The sequence below is a fragment of the Nyctereutes procyonoides genome, unplaced genomic scaffold (genome assembly GCF_905146905.1).
Source record: "Nyctereutes procyonoides isolate TBG_1078 unplaced genomic scaffold, NYPRO_anot_genome, whole genome shotgun sequence".
Lineage (NCBI taxonomy): Eukaryota > Metazoa > Chordata > Mammalia > Carnivora > Canidae > Nyctereutes > Nyctereutes procyonoides.
In genome coordinates this window covers 63949624-63967837 of record NW_026575146.1, presented here as the reverse complement: position 1 = coordinate 63967837, position 18214 = coordinate 63949624, and the positions used below count along the sequence as shown (strand labels likewise).

Genomic DNA, 18214 nt, shown 5'->3' with positions numbered 1-18214 from the left:
CTCTAGACCACAGATGGTGTGCAGGACCTTCAGTGAACTCCTCGCTCTGCTCTAGTCTGCAGATACAGCAGAGAATGGAAAGAAAGGGTCTTACAAGAGATGAGGTGATAGGAGGGTGAGAAGCAGCTGGAGAATGCATCCCCACCCACTCCGGCCTCTGGGAGCCCCGAGTGGGGTCAATACCTGGAGAAGTTCCAGGCAGGGCTGACCCTGCCCCTTCCTGTGCTCTCCTTATCACTCTCCCTTTTTCTGGTCCCACTGCTGACCTGGCAAACAAGCTCTGGTCTCCTTTGCACTGCATGGCAGCCCTAGACCTCACACATCCTTCTGCAGAGTGTGTATCAGGGTGCCTTTCAGTTAGAGATTTAGCCCTGGTGCCTTATCAGGACCAGCAGACAACAGATGTCTCTGTCCAGTACGGCCACTGTCTTATCAGGATTCCCGTGCTAGGGCTGCCTAATTAACATAGCCATAAATCTGGACCACAGGCGGGGGGGGGGGGAGGGCCAGCCTGAGCTCCATTTGAAAGGACCAACATATTAGAGACTGAAAAACCCTGAGTGTGCCCAGCTCAACAGCCTTTGCCCCCACTACCTGGGGTGGGGGGTGGGAAGGAACAGGCTGTTGGGCCAATTGGAGGATGACCCAGGTACCCAACAGGGAAAGAGGATCCTTACCTACAAGAAGACTGGTACCCCATCAAACTAATCCACCTAGAGAAGCTAATACAAAGAATTATCCCCGTGCGTGGTGTGTATGATGCATATTGAATACTTTCTGCTGTGTTGAATAATTGGATTATTTTATAAGTATAACTAATTTGAAAAGGCTTCTGAAGGTTAGTTTTCATCTAACATATCAAGGTCAGTTCACTGTGGATCCAGCTCACCCTACCTCCATACCACACATCTCCGGGCAGAAATTTCATCTCTCCAAGTAGGAACCCAGGGACCCAGCACGAAGAGACATGGCCCTAGGGGCGCCTAGGTGGCTCAGTTGGTTAAGCATCTGACTCTTGGTTTTGGCTCAGGTCATGCTCAGTGTTGTGGAATTGAGCCTGCGCTGGGGGTCTGCAATGGGCGTGGGGCCTGCTTAAGACTCTCTCCCAAGCTCGCTCAATCTCTTTATCAAACAAATACAATCTTAAGAAAAAGAGAGAGAGAGAGACAGAGACAGAGACATAGGTCTAGGAGAGGTTGGAACTGTTAACATGCCTATTTGTTTACTGGCAATAAATTTCCTGCAGTAGGAAAAAATATACACAGGCTCCTCCGACCTAGTCTCCAGAAATCAAGTGTGGTTGAGAAACTGTAAAGACACTATTATATTTCAGTTTCTGAAAATGCGTGACAAGTTGGAAGAGGGCAGGGACTGTTGACCTAGCACCCTAGAAATTCAAGACATAACTGGGGTTCACTCTTCCAATTTATTTTGGAAAATTTCAGTTTTCCTGAAAAGCTCAATGGGACAATGAACACACATATCCCCATCATTTAAATGTACTGATTGGTAACATTTTGTTATATTTGCTTTATCTCTGTATAAAATACATCTGTTTCTGAACCATTTGAGATACGTTGTAGCCACTAGGACTCTTCACTTTAAATAACTCAGGACAAGGGATGTTTGGGTGGCTCAGCAGTTGAGCATCTGCCTTTGGCTCAGTTCATGATCCTGCGGTCCCAGGATCGAGTACTGCATTGGATGCCCTGCAGGAACCTGTTTCTCCCTCTGTCTCTGACTCTCTCTGTTTCTCATGAATAAATAAAACTTAAAACAACAACAACAAAAAACAACTCAGGACATATGTCCTAAGAATGAGGGTATTCTCATAAATAGATGTCATGACATTGAAACATTCAATGATCACTTAGCAGTACTCTCTCTGAAATGCATTCCACATACAAAATCTTCCAACTGTCCCCCAAATCTTTTACAGCTTCTTTCCTTCAAAGTGGTGTAAGATCAGGGTCATGTAATGGATTTGATTGTGGTTTTCTATGTCTGGCCTGATTCCCTAGCTTTTCTGTGTATTTTTTTGATACTGAGTTTTTGAAAAGTCCAGTGGAACTGTTTCGCACAAAGTCTCTCAATCTGGATTTGTCTGATTCTCCTCCCCAACTCCTCCACCCCTCCTCCCCCAACCAGATTCATTTAAGAATTTTTTTTGGCAGATTTACATTGGTGATGTAGATGCCCATTTCTGACATTCAGCACGGTAAGGAGCAAGGCTTTTGAGGGGAGGGAGAGGAGATACTTCTAAGGGAAGGACTGGTGGTTGCCTACTTGGGAGGGCGGCCCTTTCTGACGTAGGGTGTTGGCTCACCTCCCCCGCCAGTGCATTGTTGATAGCTCCCAGTGATCATTACTTTGGGCAAAATTTAAAACAGAGGTTCTCCAAGAGGGAGAGGATGGGAAATGCATGTGGCTTTGTCTGGCGACAATTCTGGTCGTCATAATGTTGGGGAGGGTGTGTGCTACTGGCATCTAGTGGATAGAGGCCAAGGATGCTGCCAAACATCTTCCTTTAAAAAAGAATCACTCAGCCTCAAATGTCAACAGTGGCAAGGTGGAGAAATCCAGGGGACAGACAACACTGAAGCCCCCTATCAGCAGACTCCTTGGCACCTGCCTCCTTCTCATCCCTTCTGCTCCCTGATCGGCTCCACTGCCGTCTGCGCCTTCAACATTAAACACAACGGATTCAACAATTTTCCAATGCTTCCTCACTGCTAAGTACAGTGACTTGCTTCTCTGTCCGTGTCTAAATTGGCTCTCTACTTGGCCTGTGAACTCCCAGGTCTTGCCAAGTGTGTCACCTGAGAGGAGCTTTAATTGCTGGAGCAGGCACGTATCAATCTCATTTGGGAGAAGAGGACAAGGTGCCAGTAAAATCCTGCAGAGCATTGCTAACTAGCAGTCGTGCGGCGCCAGAGCCTAGTGCGCTCTCCAAAGTCCTGTCATCTGACCCGATAACACCGCGGAGGCGTTTTTCTGAGAGGTCGATTGCACTCGAGGAACGACCTCTGCTCGGTGACCTGCTGGACACCGGGCTGGTGGGGGGGGGGGGCGCGCAGAGCTCCAGCCAGGGGTGCGGGGGTGGGGGGGCTGGGGTTTAGACTCAGGATTCAGCCTACAGGTCCTGCACTCAACACAGCAGACGTCAAAACTGTTCTCACTGCCTTCCTCTCTCCCCTTCCTCCCGCAAACAACTAACAAAATACTCAAGGGGCATTTTGGGTCAAACGAGTCAAACGAGTTCACGAATGACCGTGGGAATGCCTGGCTCCCGATCTCAGAGAAGAGCTGGTCGACTTCTCCCATGTGTGGTGGGGGCCAGGCTCTCAAGGTCACAGATAGGTGGGCCAGGCCCGGGTCCGGGGTACAGGGGCGCAGGTCTGCAGAGATCCCCTTCCCTGCTCCGCGGGGCAGGGGGGTGGGTGGGGGAGGCTCGGGTGGGGGCCCGGGTCTGCAGAGATCCCCTTCCCTGCTCCGCCGGGCAGGGGGGTGGGTGGGGGAGGCTCGGGTGGGAGCCCGGGTCTGCAGACAGCCCCTCCCCTGCTCCGCGGGGCAGGGGGGCGGGTGGGGGAGGCTCGGGTGGGGGCCCGGGTCTGCAGACAGCCCCTCCCCTGCTCCGCCGGGCAGGGGGGCGGGTGGGGGAGGCTCGGGTGGGGGCCCGGGTCTGCAGACAGCCCCTCCCCTGCTCCGCCGGGCAGGGGGGCGGGTGGGGAGGCTCGGTGGGGGCCCGGGTCTGCAGACAGCCCCTCCCCTGCTCCGCGGGGCAGGGGGGCGGGTGGGGGAGGCTCGGGTGGGGGCCCGGGTCTGCAGACAGCCCCTCCCCTGCTCCGCCGGGCAGGGGGGTGGGTGGGGGAGGCTCGGGTGGGGGCCCGGGTCTGCAGACAGCCCCTCCCCTGCTCCGCGGGGCAGGGGGGTGGGTGGGGGAGGCTCGGGTGGGGGCCCGGGTCTGCAGACAGCCCCTCCCCTGCTCCGCGGGGCAGGGGGGCGGGTGGGGGAGGCTCGGGTGGGGGCCCGGGTCTGCAGACAGCCCCTCCCCTGCTCCGCCGGGCAGGGGGGCGGGTGGGGGAGGCTCGGGTGGGGGCCCGGGTCTGCAGACAGCCCCTCCCCTGCTCCGCGGGGCAGGGGGGCGGGTGGGGGAGGCTCGGGTGGGGGCCCGGGTCTGCAGACAGCCCCTTTCCCAGCCCCCGCCCCGCAGGGCAGAGGGGTGGGCGAGGCCCGGGTCCACACGGACCCGGGAGCGGGGCGGCGGCGCAGTGCGGCGGCGGGTCGGCGCGCAGGAGGCGATGCGGCCCGGCGCTGGCGGCTGGCGCCCTGCCCGGCGTGCGGACCGCGTCCAGGCGGCCACGACTCCGCCCGCGGGCGCCCCTACCACCGTACCCGGCCTCATCCTCCCCGGCGGCGCGCGGGCACGACGTCTGGCGGCTCAAATCCAAGGAGGAGGAGGGCCGCTCCACCAGAAAGCGTCCTCCCACCGAGCGAAAACGAAACTTCCCAGGATGCCTGACTTCCGGCGCCCCAACACCGCCCCTTCCCGCGCGCACCTGCGGTCCCGCCCCGCCCAGTCGCCCCCGGCGCCGGCAGGTGAGATGCGCGCCAGGCCCCGCCCCTCGGCCCCGCCCCAGCCTCCCACGCCGCCACCTGGCCAGGCCGCGCCGGGTCCGCCTGCTCTGTCCCGCCCGGCCGCCAGGTGAGCCGCGCCAGGCCCCAGCGCCCAGCAGGCCCAGCCCCGCTCCCTTACGCCTCGCCCGCCCCGCCGCCAGGTGAGCAGCTCCAGGCCCCGTCCCGCGCCGTCCCCGCTCATCCTTCCGACCGCCAGGTGAGCAGCTCCGGGCCCCGCCCCACTACCAGGCCCTGTCCCGCGCCGCGCCGTCCCGTCCCCTTTCTTCCTCCCGGCTCCCAGGTGAGCACCGCTAAGCCCCGCCCCACCGCCAGGCCCTGTCCCGCGCCGACCCCTCCCATCCTCCCGGCCCCAGGTGAGCAGCTCCAAGCCCCGCCCTACCGCCAGGCCCGGTCCCACGCGGTCCCTCCTCATCCTCCCGGCCCCCAGGTGAGTGGCGCCCTTCCCCGCTGGGCCACCCACCAGGCCCCGCCCCGCCGCGGACCCTGGTCCTACTTCCTCGCGCCCCGCCCCGCCCCGCCCCGCCCCGCCGTGCCTGCCCCCAGGTGCGCAGCTCCGGGCCCCGCCCGCCGCCCCCAGGCTCCACCCAGACGCCAGTGCCCGTCGCGCCCGGTCCCGCCCCACCTGCGTCGCCGCGGGCTGGGTTGCGCCAGGCCCGGTCCCGCCGCCAGCCAGCCCGGCTCCGAGGCCTCTTCCCGCCGCCTCGCCGGGCCCCGCCCCGCCTCCAGGTGAGCGTCGCGGGACCGAGTCCGGGCTCAGGCCGCGCCCCGCCGTGCTCCAGGCCCCGCCCTCCCAGCGGGCCCCGCCCACCGCCCGCGGCGCCTGCGCAGTGCGGCCCGTCGGGCCGGAGCCGGGCGGCGCGGCCGGCGCAGTCGGCGGGCGCAGTGCGCGTGCGCTGTGCGGCCGGGGGCGGGCGGTGGCGGCCGCGGAGCGGAGCGGGGGCGGGGCGGCGCCGTCTGGCTCGGTCGGGCCGGGGCGGGAGTGCGGCGCGGGACGGCGGGGCCCGCGGGCTGAGGACGGCGGCCTAGGCGGCCGGCAGGTGAGACCCGCGGGCCGCGGGGGAGCGGGCGCCGCTCGGGGCGGGGAGGGGGCGCGGGCGGGGCGCGCGGCGGGGCGGCGGGGCGCGGGGGAGCGGCGGCCGGGCCGCGGCGCATTGTCCGGGCGCGGGCGGCGCCTGCACAGCGCCCCCTGCCGGCCGGGCCGCGGGGCGGGGGGCCTCGGGCTCGGGCCGCGCGCCTTTGTTCGCCGCCCCCGCCAACATGGCGGCCGCCCTGCCCGCCGGGCCGCGGGCCCCGCGCTTTGTTCCGCAGGCCTGGGCGGCGGGGGCGGGGGCGGGGGCGGGGGGCGGCGGGGGCGGGGCGCGGGAGCGTTGCATAACCCGCCGGGCGGGGCGGGGGACGGGACCCCCGGGCGGAGGCGGGGCGGGGGGGGAGGGGCGGGGCGGGGCGGCCGTTCTCCTCCCTCCTCCGTCCCTCCCGCGGGCCCGGGGCGCCCCCGCCCCGCGCCCCCGGCCCCGGCCCCGGCCCCGGCCCCGGCCGGGGTCTGCCCCTCGCCCGCGCGCCCCCGCATCCCGGGTGACCTTGAGCGCGCTGCGCCCGGGGCGCGGGGATGAGCCGCACGACGCGGAAGCTTGCGCAGTGCCCGGGGTGGGCTCGCGCGCCTGCCCGGAGCCGGTTTCGGGGGGCGGCGGTGGCCGCGGCCGGGAGGTGGGCGCCCGAGGCTGTTGGCGCCCGAGGCTGTTGGCGCGGCGGCTGCGTGCGGCGGGGCCGGGCCCGGGGCCGGGTGCTCGGGGGTGTCCGTGCTCGCCGGGGCCGCGGTGGCGGGCACCTCGGGGGGCGGCGCGGGACGCCGTGGGCCGACACCTGTAACTTTCTTCTGCGGGAATCTTCTGGAAGGAGCCCTGCAGGCCGAAGAGCTGGAGGCAGAGGGCACAGCTTTTGTTAGGAGACGAGAATCCCGCGTGCGCTTGGGGGTGTTTCCAGGGCGGGCGCTGACAGTGCAGGCGGGGGTCAGAGGGAAGGGGCGGCTGCCCCAGGGCCTTGCCCCAGCCTGGCGTGGTGGGCAGACACCCCAGGTTGTAACCGCCGGGAATTCGCGGAACAGCCTTGTTAGACTGGAGGATGGCGAGTAAACGTCGCACACTTTGTATGTGTCACAAATTCATGGATAGGTATTAGTTTTTTGTGGGGAGATAGAATTTATTTTTCATTTAGAGTAGCGAGTAGATGTTAAGATGCTGTGAAATGGCTAAGGCAAGCAAAGGCCTTCTAGTCATTTCTTTACCTTTGACCTACAGGTTTTTTTTTTTTTCCAGAAACTTTGGCTGATCCCAGGAATTTGGCTAGTAGTGCTTCCACAGTACTTCCGGTTCCCAGTCCAGACTACAGTAACAGTACCGACTTAGTTTTGGAATATCTGAAGCGGTGCTGCTGAAGGTAGTGCGGAACTAGTCTTAGATGCTACTGGAGAAACAAAGGGTTCCTTGGTCACCTCAGTTTGGGAAATAGTGCTGTGTTCTGTCCTCCCTTGGGGTCGGAGTCTACCGCCTCCAATTAAGGGCTCTGAGAAATATTGTGCCGTTTCCATCGTTGGCTGCAGATCTTTGTTTTGTTTTGTTTCAGCGCCCATGAAATCCAGGTAACAGTGAAACGTTGGTCATTGCTGTCCTCAGAGTGCATTTTAGGTAACGGTACCCACGCCTTCATGTGCTTTGTGATGCCTGTGCATCTCGTGGTCAGGATCTCAAATCTGGCTTTTAGTCTTCAGATGAGAATTATTAATTTGAAGTTGTAAGTGGAGAAATGCAATAGCAGTGTTTTCGCAGTGACTTAACTTGAATGCCCACACACTCGTAACTTGTCTTGCTGCACTCCTTAATCGTTAGCCTTTTTTTCTCTGGTGCATTAAAAATTTGTGGAAAAGATACTGTTTCTGAAGAATTAATCACATCGGTCATTTACAGATTAAAAGTAATGATGTTGAGTGTTTTTTTGATTTAACTGTTAGGATCTTAATTTGCTGACAGAGCAGTTGATACATGTCTACATAAACACTTTCTTAATATTTATTGATGCTTGAATGGCCCCCCACCCCCACCCCCGTTCCTTGAATGAGAAGAACTTGGAAGAGGGAATCAATTATTTTATCCAGGTATTTTGTTCAATTTGGCACACACACTGTGGTGTTGTGAAAAGGCTCTGGGCTCTGAAGTTGGCCACTGAGAGAGTGTGGCCTTCAGCTCTGGAGAGTCTGGGTGTGGAAATCAAGCCCTACTGGGTCCTGATCTGAAGCCACACAGCTGATCCCCCTTCCCAAACCCCTTGTGTTCTTTAGAACTTGCCATTTCTTCCCTGTAAACTGGGAGGAGACGTGTCACATGAGGCTTTTTCGAGAACTACATGAATTTGTAGGGTTCCCAGCACAGTCCTGCAATGCAATAGCTGCTGCCATTCATTGTTCATTTCCTTCCCTTCTGCTTTTGAACTTTGCTGCAGTCAATGTTGAAGTGAACCATTTGGTTCATTGTGCTCTAGTATTCAGTGTGATTTTTTTTTTTTAAAGATTTTATTTATTTATTCATGAGACACAGAGAGAGAGAAGCAGAGACACAGGCAGAGGGAAGCAGGCTCCATGCAGGAAGACTGATGCGGAACTCGATCCCAGGTCTCCCAGAGGCAGCCCTAAACCGCTGAGCCACCCAGGCTGCCCCTTCAGTGTGATTTTTAGTTCTTTATTAGGTGCTTAAGGCATTTAAAAATGCCATAAGTTCTTAATGCAGTGAGTCTCGTATGGGCATACTGCACAAACATGTGCCCTTGGAGACCTTCCAGTCTGGTAGGGAGGATACGCATACACAGGTTGAGGGCATCTGGAAGAGAAGGCAATGCTCTAGCAGGGTCAGGAGTGTAGAGCAGGAGAGCAAAGAAGTCCAGGTGGAAGGACAGTGCCAGCAGACACGTGTAGAGGGTGTTTGAGACCATCCTGGATTTGCATCCCAACCATAGATTGCCCCATGTTAACATTTACTTCTAAGAGTGTGTTTATCTGTTAAACAGGATGACACCTACCTTATCAAGTGTAAGTTTCTAGGGCTTTGTGGTAAGTGCCCTGCGGATACCGACAATGATGATGAGGTCACCACTGCTGACACCACCTGTACTTTGTCAGGGCCGGTCTGGGTAGCATGAATTTGGGGCCAGGTTTTACTTGGTCTGCATACCATGTCAAGGCAGTTGGGGTTTCTTCTCTATGTGGGGAAAGCCATTGGAAGGCATTAAGCAGCATGAAAGGTGGACCAAGGAATGTGCCAGCACAGGATCTCTATGTAGTCCAGACTTGGGGGGTGGTGGTGGATGAAGTCATTTGGGACAAGGGGGATCAGTCTGGAGCCACTACAATGTTGACTGTGTTGAGTTTTTCAGGCAGAAGGGGTGGAGGGAGAAGGATCCATTCAACACGGGTGTTGTTTTATTCAAATGTTGACAGTGTAAGTAAAGAGACTACTAAAGCATTTTTTATACCATTTTAGATACTTTTCAATTGTAGTAACCTGTGTTTTTAGTTTTTTAAATTTTTTTTATTTTTTAAAAGGCAGGCATGCCTGGTTGGCTCGGTTGGAAGAGCATGTGACTCTTAATCTCAGGGTCATGAGTTCAAACCCCACCTTGGGTATAGAGACTGCTTAAAATAAATACATAAAAACTAAAAGAAAAGATGGAACAACTTTTTTTTTTAAACTTAGATTGTATTTGTTTAAAGCAAGTTCAATTTGCTTATAGTTACATCCATAGAGCGTAAATGTAATTTTTGTACCTGTTGGTGGCCTATATGTTTGTCTACAAATGAGAACAAATCCATGTTTATAGTTGTATATGTGAATGTATATTTATATATTAACTAGTCCCATTTCTTAGTTAATATTAATCATTCTAGGCCCTGACAGGTGATTAGAATGTCCATTTTTCCTGTGTCTAGAGTTGGGTTGTGAATTTCTTCCTTTTTGCTTTTTTCTCATTTGAAACCACTGTGGACTGATGAAGTTTTGTGTTTTCGGTGTTATTAATCAAGTAGTTCTTGTTCTTTTTCCTCAGCTTGCCCTAACTTGGGCATGGTGCACTCCCTTCAAGCTGGATCTCTTCCCTGGGATGCCACCCCATTAATCTTTGAACCATTTCTTGCTTTCTGATACTAGATGTCTAAGATTTCATGATCAGCTGGTTCTTTCAGCTCCTCTTATTGGGGGATGGAATTTAGATACTGAAATCTGGTGCTTCGTGTCTGTATTGCTACTGGTATGCCTCTACTTTCATTGGGCAGATGCGGGAAATACATAAAATTCGATTTTGTGTGTTTTTTTTTTTTTTTAAGATTTGATGTATTTATTTGACAAGGAGAGAAAGCACAGTAGGCAGAGCAGGAGGCAGAGGGAGAGGGAGAAACAGAGCCTCTACTGAGCAGAGAGCCCAATGTGGGGCTTCATCCCAGAACCCTGGGATCATGACCTGAACCAAAGGCAGACGCTTCACCAACTGAGGCACCCAGGAGCCCTTGTATTGGTATTTTCAATTAAATTTAACATTGCAGGGTTTTTACTTTGAGTTTATCTTTTTTTCTCCAACGTTGAAAATTTGCATTCTTTGCAACATTACTTCCCTTGTCCTGCAGTATATAAATGATATTTGAAAACACTGATAATAGAATGCTGGCTTATATTTCATTACAGTTCTTTTGTTCTTAAAACATATCCATGTAAGGGTGTGTAGTTGACATTCTGAATTATAAAATGACTTGAAGATATTTTTCTTTCTGATGATGTTACCAGTTTGATTATTAGTTTGGTTTATTTGTATGAAATACTTAAGGTTTAAGGGTTGCATTACGTTTTTAATGTATTTTTAGAAATTTTATTATGTAAAATGTTTATGTAGTTTAAAAGTCAAAGCTGTGTTACAAAGGTATATTCATAGTCCTTCCACTGCTGTTGACTGCATCATACCCATAGTGCCCCCCTTTTATTTCTGGTTTATTTTTCCAGTGTTTCATTTTTGCAAATACAAGCATGGACACGTATTTTTATTCCCTTTTCATTTTTAGACAGAAAGTAGACTCCAATGCTGTTATTTTTTTCCCCTTAGTATAGTCTGCAGATTGCTTTATATAAGCTCTTTTCCATTTTTACGTTCTTGTAGTTTTTAATGATGAACATGGGTTGTTTATATTCTGTTGCTCTTATAAATGTTGATACAGGGAATAACCTTGTAGATATGTTGTTTTGTATTTGTGCATGTGTAGGTTTAAGGTAGATTTTTGGGTAAAAGATAAACATGTTTGAAATTTGTGTAGTGTCAGAAATTTAGAGTTTAAAAAAGCAGATCTGATTATGTCACCCTTTTACTTAAAGCTCTCATTGGCTTCCCACTGCTTTAAGTACTGAAATTCGTGACATGATCTCAGGGGCATACGTGTAACTTTTATCCTTTGGGACTTTGGCCACATGTCTCCCCTTCCCTTGCTCCAGCCACGCCTGTCATTCTTCTGTCTTCTGTGCTCAGCACCTTCTCCTTCATAGGGCACGTGGCACTGGTTCTTGTTCCTCTGCCTGGAATGTGTTATTGGTGTGTTTGTTTGTGTTTTGGTCCTGTTTCAGTTCATTCTATAGAGTTTGTCTCAAGCATCATTTTTTTCATGAGATTCTTTTTGAGCCACTGCAGCAGCAGCCTTGCAAGGCCAGCCCTGCCTGACATCAGTGAGGAGAACCAGAAGACCAGCGGATGCAGACTGTACAGATGTGCTGCCACATGTGCTGCGCAGGAACGTCTCTTGTGACCCACCCAAACCAGAAGCAAATGGGAAAGGAAATTCTGGGGAATGTGGTTCAGTATAGCCAAGTTAAAATCTTACATTGCAAAATGATGAACCCAGGGTTTTATATTCCTTACTCAGGTTCCACATAAGGGACCGGAAAGTTTCTGTGACTGCCCTAAAAAAATGCAAATTGAATTCTAAATTTGTAAGCCAGGGCATTGATTGGTAAGGAGTGGGATCCTAAAAATTGGATTAGAGACGTATGGTCAGATTCTGATTAAGCTGGAGACCTAAATTCTGCTGTGCTACCTTTGCCAGTAGAAGTAGCTTTTCCATCCCGTGTGGGGAACTTGATCTCTGTTTGCCTGGCAAACTGTAATTGCCTGCCCTTCCCCAAGGATCATCCCAGCAGGCCCCAATGTGGGAGGTATAGAATGTGACCCATGAGGAGTTCCAAAAGATTGGTTTGCCGTTAAATTATAGGTCGGACCTGAGGGATATTTGTGGGAATGGATCTTAGGGTTATGGGATAATGGTGGAAGGGACACGAAGGTGCGTTAGGATGAATTTGTTGACACGGGCTCATAAGCAGGCATTCTGGATCAGTTTTGTACCTTGAGGGGGTTAGAGTGCTGGTGATTGCCTGAAACAAATCCAGAGGTGGTCTGAGCAAAGCTGAGATGCCAGAACTGTCTTGCTATACCATGGAAGAAGGAGACAGCTAAAGGCTTTCGGAGATTGGAACATTCCGAGTGGCTTTGTTGTAAAAGACCAGCTCACCACCCTGGGAGGATTCAGAGCTCATGCATTATATTCCAGTTACAAGGGGAGCCCCAGTATCCTAGAGAGGTCTGGTCACTTTTCTCTGTAGGTCAGAAATCACAGTGGGAACCACAGGAACTGTAAATGCAGTGATGACTGGGGTGGCAGGTCTGTAGAATGATCTTATTTTACTTTATTACTTTTTAAAAGATTTATTCACTTCTTTTTTTAGACAGCGAGCGAGCAAGCAGGGGGAAAGGGAGGGAAAGCAAGCAGGGGGAAAGAATCTCCAGTAGCTCCCCCCGCCTCTGCTGGTTGTGGAGCCTGATGTGGGGCTCCACCCCAAGACCTGTGATCTTGACCTGAGCTGAAATCAAGAGTCAGACATTCAACTGACTGTGTCACCCGGGTGCCCTGGAATGGTCTTACTTTAATTTAGGATTAATTTCTTTTCCTTTTGTATCATGTATTTATGAACATATTTTTATTTATTTATTGTATATATTTTTATTGGAGTTCAATTTACCAACATATAGCATAACACCCAGTGCTCATCCCATCAAGTGCCCCCCTCAGTGCCCATCACCCAGTCACCCCAACCCCCCACCCACCTCCCTTTCCACTACCCCTTGTTCGCACCCAGAGTTAGGGGTCTCTCATGTGCTGTCACCCTCACTGATATTTCCTATTCATTTTCTCTCCTTTCCCCTTTATTCCCTTTCACTATTTTTTATATTCCCCAAATGAATGAGACCATATAATGTTTGTCCTTCTCCAACTGACTTACTTCACTCAGCATAATACCCTCCAGATCTATCCATGTTGAAGCAAATGGTGGGTATTCGTCGTTTTAATGGCTGAGTAATATTCCATGGTATACATAGACCACAGCTTCTTTATCCATTCATCTTTTTTTTTTTTTTTTATGATAGTCACAGAGAAGAGAGAGGAGAGAGAGGCGCAGAGACATAGGCAGAGGGAGAAGCAGGCTCCATGCACTGGGAGCCCGATGTGGGATTCGATCCTGGGTCTCCAGGATCGCGCCCTGGGCCAAAGGCAGACGCCAAACCGCTGCGCCACCCAGGGATCCCTATCCATTCATCTTTCGATGGACACTGAGGCTCCTCCTACAGTTTGGCTATTGTGGACGTTGCTGCTATAGACGTTGGGGTGCAGGTGTCCTGCCGTTTCACTGCATCTGTATCTTAGGGGTAAATCCCCAGCAGTGCAATTGCTGGGTCATAGGGTAGCTCTATTTTTAACTCTTTGAGGAAACTTCACACAGTTTTCCAGAGTTGCTGTACAGTTCACACTCATCAACTGTGCAAGAGGGTTTCCCTTTCTCCACATCCTCTCCAACATTTGTTGTTTCCTGTCTTGTTAATTTTCACCATTCTCACTGGTGTGAGGTGGTATCTCATTGTGGTTTCAATTTGTATTTAAATTTAGGATTAATTTTTAGGTTGCAACTACCAGTGATTTCTTTGCTTGCTCTGATTTTATTTTATTTTATTTTTAAAGATTTTATTTGTTCAGAGAGAGAGAGGCAGAGACACAGGCAGAGGGAGAAGCAGGCTTCTTGCAGGGAGCCCGATACGGGACTTGATCCTGGGACTCGATCCTGGGACTCCAGGATCACATCCTGGGCCAAAGGCAGGAGCTAAACCGCTGAGCCACCCAGACGTCCCTGATATTGTTTAATCTTATAAAGTTTTCCCCTTAAATTGATTTAGTAAAAGATAGAAGTGATCTTATGTACTTCCATCTGTAATTATTTTTCATAGTTTCTGAGGTGTTAGTCTGATATAGTAAAATTCATCTAAAGTATACATAGTTTATCAGTACATTATGTCATTGGTGGGGCCTTGTTGGAAGGTAGTTTCAGTATAGAATCTTTTCAAAAAATTATTTTAGAGAGGGAGAGTGGGGGAGGGGTAGAGGAAGAGAATCTTAAGTAGACTCCCTGCTCAGCGTGAAGCTTGACACAGGGCTCGATCCCATGACCCTGAGATCCTGATCTGAACGGAAACTTAACTGAGTCACTGAGACGCCCCTATACTTAGACATTTTTAAATACCTGTACTGTTTGGCTTAGCAGTTTCACTTTTAGGAATTTGTTGTATAGCTGCGTTTGCAGGATTGTATAATCTGAGTAAGATTTTTCATGACAGGAGTATTTGTGATATTATAACTATGAAACACTTGTCCAATATTGGGGTTAGAGTAAAATAAATGAATTTTATACCCATACATTGGCATGTTATGTTATTAGTAAAAATAAGAGAGGAGTAAAAATAAAGCTCTGTGGGAAGCAAGACATTTAGTAAGCAAGTTGTAAAACTGTATTCTTGGTTGTGTGTTTTAAGATGTTTGTGTTTGTGTGTATGCTTTATTTTTTTAAAGTTTTCTTTTTTTTTTTTTTTTTTCTTTTTCATGAGAGATCTAGGCAGAGGAAGAAGCAGGCTCCCTGCGGGGTGCCTGATGTGGGACTCGATCCCAGGACTCCAGGGTCACGTACTGAGCTGAAGGTAGATGCTCAACCACTGAGCGACCCAGGCGGCCCTGTATCTGTTTGTTAAGTGTGTATAATAGTATGTCAGATTCAGAGCAGTGTTTTATAATTGGTTACTTCTGGGGGTGGGCTGATGGAGGAAGGCGTGGGGAGGGCGATGGCTACCATAGTAACAATTAGGCTCTAAATAGCTTAATCTGAATTAATAGTAGCAGATTTACCTTTGGTTTGAGGACTGTTGACATCTCAGAATCTTGCTTTTTTTTTTTATTTTGTGTGTGTGTGTGTGTAATGTATAGTAGTGGCATGTTCATGGTTTGTGACACACTAACGAACTACTTACCATGAATTTCATTTATGTGGTCACTAGAGTTATAGTTTATTTGTGTGTATACTATTTGTGGGTCTTCATCCTCTCATTGATAAACATTGGGCCCTTCTCAGTTTGAGACTTTAGTTCAGATGACCCAAGAACCAGAGGACAGCAAGTTGGGATTAGATTTATTTACGTAGAAGATGTTATTTACTTGAGAGAGTCAGTGCACAAGCAGAGGGAGACTCCCTGCTGAGCAGAGAGCCTGATGTGGGCTTGATCCCAGGATGCTGGGACCATGACCTGAGTGAGCCAAAGGTAGATGCTTCACCGGCTGAGCCATCCAGGCACCCCAACTTTGGATCAGATTGATTTTAATTTAAATTTTTAAAAAAATTTTATTTATTCATGAGAGACAGAGGGGCAAGACACAGAGGGAGAAGCAGGCTCCCTGCGGGGAGCCCAATGTGGGACTTGATCCTGGGATCCCAGGATCATGCCCTGGGCTGAAGGCAGACGCTCAACTGAAGAGCCATCCAGGCATCCCTGGATCATATTTAGATGTAGTGGAGGAAATACATGTGTGGGTACTGTCAGTAACTTGGAGATGTGCTATATTAAAGGAGGAAGGGAGAGAGAATATTTAGGAGGCAAAGTCTGATGACCACAGTGCAGTGTAAGAAAGTTTAAGCAAGGCCAGTGAGGAGTCTTCCAGCCAGAGTTGGGGATTACAGGAATCCCTTGTCCTGTAGGATTCAGCTTGTGTTAGTATTCTGCTGTGTCTGGTCATTGGTGAGAAACCACCAATGTGGTTGGTGCTAGTGTGCAGGGTGTTGGTGGGTTCAGAGTACAGAAGTTTTTCATAGTAGGTGACCCAACAGGCTCATTTTCATGGCTGTCACAGGGCTTACATGAGTGGACTTGTTGTGAACTTTCAGGTACGTGTTTCTTGCATACTTTTCTGTTCAGTGCACTTAGGAGTAGAATTGCTGGATCATATATATTAGGTGTGTGTTCAATATTAGAAGATAATGCCAAACTTTTCCAAAATGGATATACCAGTTTCTATTCCTATTACAGTGAATACATCCTTGTGACTGTCCATTCTCACCCAGTATTTGGCATTGTTGATATTTGTAATTTTAGACTTTTCGAGTGGGTGTGTGGTAGTCTCTGGTTCCTACTTCCTGGACTAGAGGTGGCCGTGTATTTAGCTTGGTCAGTTCTTGATGGATACATCTCATAAACTTTAAGAACAGTGGTGAGATTTGCCACATTCCCTTCCTCCTGCTAGTGATCATGTTTCCAAATGGAGCTTCCTGTAGTGCTGGTCTTTTATGTGTCCACAGTGAGCAGAAAGCAGAAAGAGGTAGAGGAGGAGTAAGGTGTGGAGGAAAGAGGAGGAGGAGTGGGAGGGCAGAGGTGGGAAATGGGAATTATTTTGAGTTAAGTTTTCGTAACTAAGATTTCTGGGGTTTGTAACCAGAGCATACTTAACATATTCTGATAGTTAAACCTTTTTAAAAAGTAGACTTTATTTTTAAGAGCAGTTGTAAGTTCACTGCACAACTGAGCAGAAAGTGCAGAGTTTTCCTGCACCTCCTGATCCCTGACCATGTCTCCACCATGTTGACATCCTGCACCAGATTGTACTTTGTTTGTTTGTTTGGATTACTGAACGTTTGTTGACACATCATTGCCATTCATTCTAAGTCCATAGTTTTATGTTAGGATTTGCTATTGATGGTGTATATTCTATGGGTTTTGATAAATATGCAATATGTATCCATCATTATAGCATCATTCACAGTGGTTTCACTGCTCTTAAGAATCCTTTCTGCTCTGTGTGTATTTCTGTTTTAATTCTGTGGCCAGGACACTATTTAAAAGCTTATGTAAGTTTTGAAGCTTGCCTTATGGTCCAGCATATGATAAATTTTTGTTAATGTCCATCCAGTGTGTGCTTGGAAAGAATGCTTCTGTATTTGTTGGATGCAATGTCTGTATATGTCAGTTTAGCTTGATTAGTTGTGTTAACTTCAACATCCTTGCTCTTTTTTCCTTTTAGTCTACTGGTTGTATTGCTTAGCAACAGAAATGTGTTAATACTGTGATCTTGAATTTGTTCCTCCTTAGTTTTGATGGTTTTTGCTTTATATATTTTGAAGATACGTTGTTAGGTGCATACATGTTTAGAATTGTACATCTTCCTCATCAGTTGAGTTTTGAAAAATCATTAAGTATCTCTTTTTAAAAGTATTGTTAGAGATTAAGTTTAGTTAGCTGAGTATTAATGTAGCTGTGCTATTTTTCTCCGATTAATATATGCAATGTCTTTTTTTTTTACCTTTTATGTTCATACTTTCTATGTACTTGTGTTTTGAATGAGTCTGTTGTAGACAATGTGTAGTTGGAATTTAAAAAATTTAGTCTGACAGGGATCCCTGGGTGGCGCAGCGGTTTGGCGCCTGCCTTTGGCCCAGGGCGCGATCCTGGAGACCCGGGATCGAATCCCACGTCGGGTTCCCGGTGCATGGAGCCTGCTTCTTCCTCTGCCTATGTCTCTGCCTTTCTCTCTCTCCCTCTCTGTGACTATCATAAATAAATAAAAAAAAAAATTTAAAAAAAAAAATTTAGTCTGACAATATTTCATACATTTGGTCTGTTGACATTTAAAAAAATAACTGACATAGTTGACATTTAAGAAAATGACTGACCTAGGGTTTAAATTTTATATTAAGTGCTTTCTCTTTATTACACCTGTTTAATGTGCTTTTTCTCTCTTTTTTTGTTTTTCTTTGGTTGCTTTTTTTTTCCTTAAGTTGGAAGTTATTTAAAACGTGTCATCTTTGACTTCTCAAAATGTAATATTTGTTTTTTTTTCTCTCTGGGTATTTAAACTCCATTTATCTCATTTCACTTACATGCCACTGTTGTGCTCCTTTAATTCTGTATCTGTTTTAGGAAATTATTAATTTATATAATCAATAACCATTTAGAATTATCTTTTTCATTCATTTATGTTATTCTAGTCCTCCATCTTTGAACATTTTTCTTCCTGGAGAACGCTCTGTTTCTCACCTGTTGCAGGACTGCTAATAGTGAATTCTCTGATTGTGTTAGCTAAAAATTTCACAAATTGATGTTTTTTTGAAGGATAATTTTGATGTATATTGAATTGCCTAAT

At 49.7% G+C, this 18214-nt stretch overlaps 1 protein-coding gene across 7 annotated transcripts in view; it reads left to right on the top strand.

Annotated features, from left to right (window-relative positions):
• The first annotated feature begins 4650 nt into the window (after positions 1-4650).
• SPIN1 (spindlin 1) overlaps positions 4651-18214 on the top strand; it is a 77816-nt gene continuing 64252 nt past the window's right edge. For 2 of the 7 annotated variants that reach the window (XM_055311007.1, XM_055311001.1), the window contains exons 1-2: positions 5588-5675; positions 6951-7071. The gene's annotated coding sequence lies outside the window, so the exon portion shown is untranslated. Of the gene's footprint in view, positions 4835-5587; positions 5676-6950; positions 7072-18214 lie in introns of those variants that run through there. The other 5 variants (XM_055311004.1, XM_055311002.1, XM_055311006.1 and 2 more) reach the window with 5 other exon arrangements.